The sequence below is a fragment of the Mus caroli genome, chromosome 1 (assembly GCF_900094665.2).
Source record: "Mus caroli chromosome 1, CAROLI_EIJ_v1.1, whole genome shotgun sequence".
In the NCBI taxonomy this organism is placed as follows: Eukaryota; Metazoa; Chordata; class Mammalia; order Rodentia; family Muridae; genus Mus; species Mus caroli.
The window spans coordinates 33,631,685-33,643,237 of record NC_034570.1 but is presented as its reverse complement, the minus strand read 5'-3'; positions in this window follow the sequence as shown (position 1 = coordinate 33,643,237).

Genomic DNA, 11,553 nt, shown 5'->3' with positions numbered 1-11,553 from the left:
CAAGTGCCACCAAGCAAATGAAAACATTAAGACGCCAGAGAAAACCTGGTGACATTTCACCTGAGCCCATGGAAGAGCAGTCAGAGGGCCCCAGCTTATGATGGCGCTACATCTTGATAAACGCACTGTTAGCTGAAAATGGATTGGCTACACCTAACACCACCACAGCGTGGCCCTGCCCACCTTAAACAAGCTAGCATTGTCCTACAGCTGGGCAGTCGTCTAACCCATACCCCATTTTGGAAGCGTCTCCAGTAATTTAATGAATACTGCACTTGAAAGTGTGAATCAGAATGTGTCTACAGAAAGCTAAAGGAATGGTTTTGCAAAGTTGAAAAGCAGGAGTCAAACTCTGTGGGTCTGATATTACCAGGAGATAGAAGAGGAAATATGGAAACATTTAACGTTGTACCACTTCCGTGTGGTCAAAACAAAATACAGGGCAAAAAGAAAAAAAGAAAAATTAAACAACCAGTTCTGGCTAATATTGCTTCTCAATTTGATTGGATCTGAGATCTATGAAGATCTGTGAAAGGAAATTAAAATTCAAGGTCCATGACTCATGCCACTTGCTAGTTAGGAGGGCTTTTTGGGTCTAGAACAAAGAACAAAGGCTGTTGCTGTTAAGTCATCCCAGGAACCAACTAGCCATAAAGATAGAGAAGACATACAAGAATGTCTGGACTGGCCCGGCGCCTCCCTATCTCCCGCCCTTCTGACATGGGTTAAATGTTAACCAGATGCTCTGTTGTTACCTCACTCTGCACATACAGTTTGCTGATGTTTAAAACTGTCCAATTGTGTGAAGCCATGCCAATTCTTCCCCTACTCCCACTCTTTTCCTATATAAACCCCTAACTTTTGAGCCTCATGGTCGACACCTCTGTCTCCTGTGTGAGACACGTGTGGGCCTGGAGCTCTGTCATTAAACTACCTCGTGTGTTTGCATCAAGACGGTCTCTCGTGGTTCTTTGGGTGCGCTATTTCGTGACTCGGGTGGGGGTATCCCCACAGAGGTCTTTCATCTTTATCTGGCCAGGTTTGTGGGGCATTTATTTCTAGAAGGATCAACCAAAGGGAGAAGGCTTTCCCACAGAGTGGGCGGCACCTTCTGGCAGTGGTCTGGATACAAGAGGTCTGGGGGAAATCAGTGCAGTTTCCCCTGCACACCTTTGGTCCATGCTTCTAAGAGGACCCATGCCGCCGCTGCAGCTGCCGCCACCACCGCTGCTGCCATTCTTCATAGACAACATAACCCGGGTTCTTTGTCTTTTCAGTGAGGAGCGAAAACCAGAGGCTCTCCAGGAATCATGCAGGCTTCCATTGCCAGACTGCTTGAAACATCCAGAATCATGACCTCAGTAGCTACCAGACTCTCAGGCTCTCTAACATGCCATGTGCAAAAATGCTGGTGCCCTTAATATGTACATAATGATTATAAACCCATAAAAATAAAGGAACACCTAAATAAAATAGGTTTGAAAAGAAATAACTCTTTAAAAGATGTGCAGATTAGGGTCAGGGTATAGCTAAATGGTAGATGTTGGGGTCCAGGGCTCACCCCACAAACCACACGAACACTAATCTCAGCCAAACAAGGATGGTTTATTGAACACACACCTAAAGACTGACCGACCAAGGCAACAGCTCAGGCTTGAGAGCTAAAAGCTGCATGCTGGGCATTTCTCAGACCAGCTTATAAAAGCTAAAACCACAAAAAGCACAGTGAACTCATACACAGGTGCTGGAAGGGCTGCCCAGTGGTCAGGCCTGACTCAAGCCATTTTAGACATAACAGCTCATACTGACTTTTAATTTGATGGGTCCTACGTGACGCTTATAGTTGTGGAATTTCTTAAGAAATTCATAACATACAGAACATAACAGGGTATGTGGTCTTCATGCTCTCAGAGACCCTGCTCTGAGTCAAGTTATTTTTCTGAATCAAGGTTCGGCAGGCATATTACAGTAACAATATGAAATAGCTGTCAGTCATGGACCTACAGCTATGCTGGGGCAGGGGCAGACCTCAACAGTAGAGCTTTTATCTAAACAATCAAGTCCCTGGGTTTTATCCTCAACACCTTGTACCTTGCCAAAAGGGGGAGGGGAGCCATAAATTACCAATGTATGACAGTTAAAATAAAATTGAGCAGGCCGGGCAGTGGTGGCACACGCCGTTAGCCCCAGCACTTGGGAGGCAGAAGCAGGCGGATTTCTGAGTTCGAGGCCAGCCTGTGATAAAGAGTGAGTTCCAGGACAGCCAGGGCTATACAGAGAAACCCTGTCTCGAAAAACAAAACAAAACAAAAAAAAAATTGAGCAAGAAATTGAAGATCTGTGATGTTTAATGGCACCCAAAGTATCTGTGAAAGTGTTAATGTTAGGTATGTTTTCAGAGGAAACTTTAGTATTAGATATAAAAATAGTGCATGCAGCATGCATTTACCTCTTACCCTGTAAACCACTTCTAGGAATAAATTCTAAGAAAGTGGTTATAGAATAAAGAGACAGCCTGCAGGATCAGAGAAAACCTAGCTAATTGAACATGACAGGATTAGCATCTAAACCATATAAAGAACTCGAGAAAAACCTAAACAGCCAAACAGGTCAGCTGATAGATTATCAAGTTCAGTAAGCAGGTTCCAAATGATGAAATACAAGTGATGGATAACAATATTTTTTACAACCTGGAGGCTCACTAAGCATCAAAAAAATGTAAAGCAGAATTACATTGAGATTCTAGCTCCCCCCAGTCAGAGTGCCAGTCATTAAAAAGCAAGTAACCACAGATACTCGTGCCGTGAAAGACAGCTGTGGTGGTTTGAATGGAAATGGCCACCATAGACTCACAGGGAGTGGCATTATTTGACATGGTTTGGAGGTGTGGCCTTGTGGGAGTGGGTGGGTATGCCGTTACTGGAGGAAATGCCACTGGGGGCTGGGCTTTGAGGTTTCAGATGCTCAAGCCAAGCCCAGGGTCACTCTCTCTTCCTGCTGCCTGCAGATCAGATGTAGAACTCTCAACTACCTTTCCGGAACCATGGAACTGACTGCATGGAACCATGCTCCCTGCCATGATAATAATGGACTAAACCTCTGAAGTGTAAGCCGGCTGCCATAAAATGTTTTCCTTTGTGGGAGTTGCTGTGGTCATGGTGTCTCTTCATAGCAATAAAACCCTAGTTCAAGAACCTTATACACTATACACTACTGGCAAGAATGTAAACATGTCCTGCCCCTATGGCAGCTTATAGTAGTGCCATTCTATAGTAGGCAGGTTTCTCAGAAACCTAAATAGACCCAAGATATGACCTAGCCATACCTTCTATTCCTAGATATTTCCAAAGGCCTCCAAGTCAGTCTATCCCAGTGACAACTGCATATAAAGCTTATGATAGCTATGTTATAGAACTAGCCTAGGTGCCCAACAGTAGGGGAATGGATAAAGAAATGTGATATATACATACATATGTGTATGTGTGTTTCAGCTACAAAGGGTGTCTTAGTCAGGGTTTCTATTCCTGCACAAACATCATGACCAAGAAGCAAGTTGGGGAGGAAAGGGTTTATTCAGCTTACACTTCCACACTGCTGTTTTTCACCAAAGGAAGTCAGGACTGGAACTCAAGCAGGTCAGGAAGCAGGAGCTGATGCAGAGGCCATGGAGGGATGTTCCTTACTGGCTTGCTTCCCCTGGCTTACTCAGTCTACTCTCTTATAGAACCAAGACTACCAGCCCAGAGCTGGCACCACCCACAAGGGGACTTCCCCCCTTGATCACTAATTGAAAAAATGCCTTACAGTTGGATCTCATGGAGGCATTTCCCCAACTGATGCTCCTTTCTCTGTGATAACTCCAGCTGTGTCAAGTTGACACAAAACTAGCCAGTAAAAAGGGTAACCATGTTTTATTGTTTATAGGAAAACAGACACTGTTGGAGATAGCTGTATTAAGTGAATTAAGCTAGTCTTATTGATTCTTAGATTTTATAAATTAATAGATGCTTAAAATCATGTGTACCATTAAAGTAGAAGCAAGACTGTCTAGGGATGGCGCAGCAGAAACTAACATAGTATGAAGAGTTAGGGGAAAATGAGGGTATAAGGAAAAAGCAATTGACTAAGGAGACAAAGGCATAGCATGCTATCAAAGCAAAGGTTTGTGTATCTGTGTGTGTGCACCTGAAATAATTTGCTCCCCATAGAGTAATAACTTTTTTTTTTTTTTGGAGACAGGGTTTCTCTGTGTAAGCCCTGGCTATCCTGGAACTCACTTTGTAGACCAGGCTGGCCTCGAACTAAGAAATCCACCTGCCTCTGCCTCCCGAGTGCTGGGTTTAAAGGCGTGCGCCACCACGCCCGGCAAGTAATAACTTTTATTTATGAAGTCAATAACTTGAAATAAATAATGATATAGCAGATCACTTATCCTATACTGTCCTAGCTCAGTTTCAGATGTGATGATGTAATTCTATGATTATTAACATAAACACTAGCCCAGAAGGAACCCTGAGCCTTCTCAGCTGGTAAAATGTGAGACTTGCACAGACTTCAGGCTACGCATTCACATGTAGCCAACATGTGGTTGGCTACACATTCACAGTTCATCTTGCACGCTGTTCTCTTCCTCTCCTGCTTTCTATGTTTTTCTTCAGAATCTAGCCTCTACTGACTAGATTAAGGGCACACATGACTCCCTGGGCATTTGCATTCTTACTGTCTCTGAAGGCAGTAAGGCCCCACATCCACCCCACCCTACCCCCACCCCCGCTGTCTCTGCACAGGGGCCTGCAGATATCCACTGCTGCGCACGCACCAGAACCGCCTGCCTTCGTGGACCTTAACTCGAATGAAACTTAGTTTCACTCAAAGGCAATAATAAATTCTACCTTGTCCAATCAGATGATGCCTGGCAACTGAGGAACGAAGGACATTGGAACTGTGAACCACGGAGAAGTTGCATTCTGAGACTCGGGGTGGACTACACGGTTCCCATTTCCCTTTTGGGGGAGCACAGTTTTTGGCAAGCACCTCCACTCAGGCCCAGGGCACTAGGCACAGTGGTAACACCATTCACCGAGTAGGCAATGCTGATTCAGAAAGCACACAGCCATCAGTCAGCAAGTGGCCTTGCTGGGTTTCCTGTGTCACGGGTTTTCCTGCCTAGAATAGCTCCTTCCCCAGGCTCTCATTTACAGTAAATGTAATTACCTCTTAATGGCATCCATCTCCCTCTCTTGCTCTCTCCACCGCTCCTATTTTTAACCAGCACTACAGGAATATTTGTCCTCTCATTCACTGATGAGTTTTTGAGGTCACGGTTTGGCTTTTAAGATGACAGTGCCCTTAATCTTGTTGTGGATTCGTAACATGAAATAACAGCCTGTAATTAACACAATGGAGCGCAGGCGGGCCAGAAACCTTATTCTGCTAACATCCTTGGCTCAGCACTTGAGTCCAGGAAACGGGGCTCAGCAGCTGGGCTCAGCTCAGAACGGGGAGCTCTCTGGTGCTTAGACAAGTCCTTAGTCAGGCTGCCCAGCTGCAACTGAAAGTCCACCTGGGCTATTCTCTCCTCAGGACAAGCCTGAGGGTTGCAGATCTGCCACTTGTACGGTGACATGACGCTGATGGGACCTCTGAGTTCTCCATCATCTCAAGTGCCATGGAGAAGTGGGTGCCCCTACCCCTTGGAGCTTGACTATATTGAAAGTTTTACGCTCTAGCATGTCACTGAGGCCACACTGTTAGCATGCTCTCTAAGCTCTACCCCACAGTTAGTTACCTGGCAACAGCCAGGTAGGCCTGGCCCACTATAAAAAGGGCTGCTTGCTGCCTCCTCCCTCTCTTGCCTCTTGCTTACTCTTGCTTCCTTCTTGCCCTCTTGGGCTCTTCCCTTCCCCCTCTCTTCAAGTGCTCATGGCCATGGCCCGTCTCTTCTCCTCTCCCTCTCCCTCTCCCTCTCCCTCTCCCTCTCCTTCTCCCTCTCCTCTTCCTCTCTTCCTCTCCTCCTTCTCCCCTCCCCTCTTCTCTGCCTTTCTCTGCCTCTGCTACCCTCTTAACTCCTCCCCCAAGCCCTGAATAAGCTCTATTCTATACTGTACTGTCCTGTGACTGGTCCCTAAGGGGGAAGAGATGCCTTGGCATGGGCCCACCGAGGCACCCCTCCCCCCATACCTCACCACACCCCCATATAACATATCTTATACCTCTTTATCTTTTTATAAACACATCACACACAACTTCCACTAGGGACCTTCCCTCTTATATCCCACAATATGCAAAGCTATCCAATAGTCCCCATGCATCCAGCTTCTAACCCCTTTAGCCTGGCTCAAGCTTTGGAAGGATGGAAGATTCAGGCCTGGCCCCTTCAGTCCCTACCAGCCTCTTCCCCCACTAAGGCTCATACAAGTGTAGATAAGCCATGAAATCTGTTGATACGATAGCAGCAGTGCTGTTTATAAAGCCAGGTTCATGGGGGCTTGTTGGGCAACGGTAGTAGCCAGGCCTGACTTAAAAATTTACTAGTCCCTTCCTGAACAGGAGACCCCTTTCAAGGCAGGATATACATTAGTTTGTAGTTTAATCCTAACACTTCTTTTTCTTACAGCCCTGTGAAGTCCACACAAAGAAGTTCAGATTGTACAGTAGAGCAAACCAAAGCTCAACTGAAGCCACCCACGGAGTGGAAGCACGTGACTGTGACCGAGCCTAGCAGTAGAGAGCTTTAAACTGAGGGCAAAGAGCTATGGAGTGCAGGTCTGAAACCTCACAGCTCACTTGCTGCTGATCAGATCTTTCAACCCAAAGCTATTCATGGCCTGAGGGGATGCCTTGTGCATCCTTCCTGGGCTGTGATCTGAGGCTCTGGGGAAATCCACCTATTTTGCATCCCTTAACCGAAATCTCCCTCCTGCCTGCCTACAGTCTTAGGGAGAGGCCAGCTTCATTAGGCACGTTTCAGACCAGCCTCTGGAAGACTCCTGATCCTGACCTGATTTCTTGCAGGCTCCAGGCAAGCAGGCACTAATTTGCATCGCACAGTCAGTGATGCAGCCTTCAGCTGTGAACCCCCTTGGCAGTCGTTTTATTTGGGTATACATTTGAGTTCTCCCGTCCCCGTGCCCCATATTCTTGTGTGCTTACTCAGCAGGCCTGCTGTCTCCAAAAGAGAACAGGCAAGAGAGTAGCCATCAAGGACCCTCCTTGGAGGCCAAGGAGCTCTTAGGAGCAGAATTTTCTGTGCTCCCTTAACCATTTGCACACCCACTGGCACACTCCTATGAATAAAGAATAAAGCTGGTACCCTTTAGTACAGTCCCAGTTTTTCCTAAGTCTTTTCTGCTGCCTCAAGTTTTTTCTAGATTAGGCCCAACCCTGACAGGGAGCCATGAGATCAAGTTAAAAGTCTCCACTGGTATGAACCAGAAATTATGGAAACCTCCACCTGGCTGATCCTTTCCAAATGAGCAAAAGTCTGAATAGGAATGGCCTTTGTTCAAACCTCCTGTCCTGTCTGCACTCGGTCTTTCATGCTTCTCTCTCTCTCTCTCTCTCTCTCTCTCTCTCTCTCTCTCTCTCCCTCCCTCCCTCCCTCCCTCCCCCCCTCCCTCATGTTCCTGTGAGTCTAGAGTCAGGTTAGCAGCAGGTCAAGTCCTGAGGGAACTGCATCTATTTAGAATAAGCTACGCCATGGTTTCTATTGCTGTGATCAAACACCATGACAAAAAAGCAAGTTGGGGAGAAAAGGTTTATTCAAAGGAAGTCAGGACAAGAACTCAAACAGGGCAGGAATTGGGAGGCAGAAGCTGATGCAGTAGTCATGGATGGGTGCTGCTTACTGGCTTACTCCGCATGCCTTGCTCTGCCTGCTTTCTTATAGAGTCCAGGACTACCAGCCCAGGGATGGCATCACACACAATTGGCTGGGCACTTCCCCATCAATCACTAAGAAAATGCCCTATAACCAGATCTTATAAAGACATATTCTCACTTGAGGTTCCCTCCTTTCAGATAACTCTAACTTGTGTCAAGTTGACATAAAACTACCCAGTATCTCTCACAGCTATAGAGCTTCCAGGTCATAGAAGGATGTGGACTCAAAACTTATTTCAAAGGGATTCTCTCCCAACCCATTAAAACATCCACATGTATCCACTGATGCTAGAAGCTCATGCTTCCAGGACTTGTCACCGACATAAAGAGAGGCAGAACGGAGGCAGCAGGATTCACTTGGGGAGAGATGGAAGAAGTGGAACAAGAAGTCCCAAGGGACAACCCTCCCCATTATAAAATGTCACTTCTGCTTCATGTCCTGCATGAAGCATTTTCCTCTCTCAAGCTCGTTCTAATGCAAGCGGAAATGGAGTAGGTACCTTGGACCGCATGTGAGTGCCTCTACTGAGGATTCATATCTTAAAATCCCCCAGAGATAAATGGAAGGCCCAGATGCCCCAGTAGGACCCCAACACCCCAGTCCTGCGATGCCACCCTGACATTTAGAGGCCAAGTCATACTGACAAAGTGCCTGAGGGAACCCAAGACCTTGACCCCACAGTGGCCTTCATGAAATCTCAGTGAGGGAAACCAGTAAGATAGCAATTCTATCTCTTGGGGATCTGTCCTGGAAGTGATAGAGTCTCATGTGACAACTTAAGGGCTTCATGCTTTTTGTGGAAAGGCCTCTTCCAGCTCAGACCACAGAATGGAAAAATAAAAGACCGAGAGAGATGAGTGTTTCTTAACATACTAAGAACAAAAAGAAGAACATGGGAACAAATACAAGAAATACTGTGTAAGGGTAGCCACATAAAGCAAAGGGGAAATGGTGTGATGCTTCTCAAGTGAGACTCAAGCTTTACTGGTGGACTTACGAGTTTCCAGGTCATATGAGGCCCCACTGAGAATCACAGGGTGTAGACCAAGAAGCTAATCCCACGTGCAAAGCTTTCCTGCACTAAAGCCTCAAAATAAAATACAATAAAAAAGGCTGTCGCTGCCGGTTATAACAGGAAGACCATAGACACCAGGCGGCCTGCATATCTTCACTTAATTTCCACAGCATGGGCGTGGAATGGGTCCTCTGTACAGATATGGAAACTGAGGCCCAGGAAGGTCATGCTACCTCCACTGGTACTACAAGAGGCCCACAAGCTTTGTTGATGTGACAGACAGCAGAGAGAGGAAGGGATCATTATGTCAGGAAGGTGGGTGCCTTTAGAGTTCCCCCAGGTCCCTGCCTGACATGTTCAACAATATCCTCCCTGGACCCAGAGGTAATCAATTCTCAGGGAAGAATCTGAGCCAACCAGCTGAGCATCAGATTCACTCATAAACCAGAAAAGCAAAGCACTGCTTCAGAAGGTGCTAAGTCCCCAGCAGGTTGGCTCGTGGCCCACTAGGTTTGGCTAGTGTGCAATTAAGCTAAAAGAAATACTGGCCAGTTTCTTGGGCTGGGACAAAGTTCATCGAAAAGGATTGTTCTAGTGTGCACAGAGCCCTAAGTTCACTATCTTGCACTGGACAAAGTAAGTGCTAGCAACAGTTCCTTTTATTAAGTAGTTATAAGAGCCAAACAACTTAATAAGATTTTATGTTCAAGCATTTTTAGCTACTTAATATATATAAAATACCTAATATTTAATATATATATTATTCATATATATGAAAATTGAAAGAAAAGAGTGTACTTGTTCTGTTCCTTTTTGTTGTTGTTGTTTTGTTTTTGTTTTTTTTGGGGGGGGGTTTCCAAGACAGGGTTTCTCTGCATAGTCCTGGCTGTCCTGGAACTCACTTTGTAGACCAGGCTGGCCTCAACCTCAGAAATCCGCCTGCCTCTGCCCCACGAGTGCTAGGATTAAAGGCTGTGCCATCACACCCGACTTGTTCTGTTCCTTATTGATAGTGAAGAATTAAAAAATATATATATACTGACTGCCCTGAGAACATGGGCCCCGGCCCCCGGCCAGATGGCCTAATTCCCCTGAACTTTTGGGAAAAACAACCACAAAATGTTTCAATGTCCCAGGTGCCTTGAAGTAAATATCTGCCCCTAGACTTCCCTTATTTCCTCTCTGATCCTCCCCCTAGGTTGTGGTTTTTGCCTTTATAAGCCTGCTGGAAAATAGGGTTGGGGTCAGACTCCTCTACCCCTGCGTGGTGTATGGGTCTCGACCTCAGCATGCTGGTTTGTGTGCCATTAAAACCTCGTGTGTTTGCAGCAAGTTTGACTGTTGTAGCTTTCTGGGCTCGAGATCCCTGAGATTTGAGTGAGGGTCTCCCTTGGGGGTCCTTCAATAGCATAGAATTGCCTGGATGCCGTACAGTGCCTCCAACTGAGAGGTGGGTACAGCTGCCATCTCACATCCTGTTCCACACAGCTCCCAGCTGTACCTCATCAACACAGAAACTATAGCTCTCACCTCAACAGGAGTAAGAGATAGTTTATCCTGGAGCCACTTTGAGTGATCACAGCCTGGGAACACAGATTTAGGCTACCCCCAATTCCATGTTCCAGTACGGGGTCAGTTTCATGAAGTTTTACAGATTGTACAGGACATAGAATGTCATAAACCAAGGCAAGTTTAAAACACATTGGTGAGTACATCAGAAGGGCAGGTACGGTGGGTGAGATGGGCACCCTTTTCTACAAGCCTAAGGTCTACTGTAGTCTACTAAGGTAATAGATTGCAAGAGTTTGTATCTATTAGTCAGGATGTTAGTTTCAACACAGAGATGTGGGTAAGGACTGGCTCTAAATAAGGGGGCTAAAGCTAGCCCAAAATAACCGAATTAGCCTGTGGACCTATAATATTCCAACCTCTTCACATCACTGTGATTTTAATCAGCAGCTTATTTTCGGGAATTCTGGTCTATGGTGCTTATCACAGAAAATGCCAAGGAGCTTGCTTTGGAAAGATGTGATGTCATCCAAAGTAGCGCAGGTCTGTTGAAACTGTGGCGCCCAGAGCTGGACTGAAAACATGGAACATTGTAGCATTTCCTTTGAAACCTAGAGTGTCTCTTGCTGCAGCAAAGCCACTGCAGCTGAACAGGCTTGGGTTTGGGAGTTAGTCCATAAAGATTCCCAAGAGGACTGGAGCATCGAATCAGAAACAGAAAACCTGGGCTGGGCTGAGAGTAAAGGGACGGGGGATGGGGGGAGGGGGAGGGGATGAGGCTGGTTGATGGGCCTGCTGACCCTGAGGAGGTACTCTCCATAGCACATGCGCAGTGAGTAGAATTACTCATCCTGTAGACGCCTTAAATTCCCCCAGGACCACAAAGTTGCGCTGAGAGGACTACACATTCATTTCTGTGAGTCAACTTTTCCCTCCACACGCATATTTGGATAACAGATACTGTGTGATTACTTTTTGCCTCGGGCTACAATGTAATATTTGTTGCATGGCTCTAATCAGTCTGCTTTAGCTATCAAGAGATCTGTTTGGATTAGTTAGGGAAGCAGAAACCGGCCTGAGTAGGGCCACAGGCCTCACCCGGCCGGATCAGCGCCAGGGTAGCGGGAGCGCAGGGTTGCCTGACACC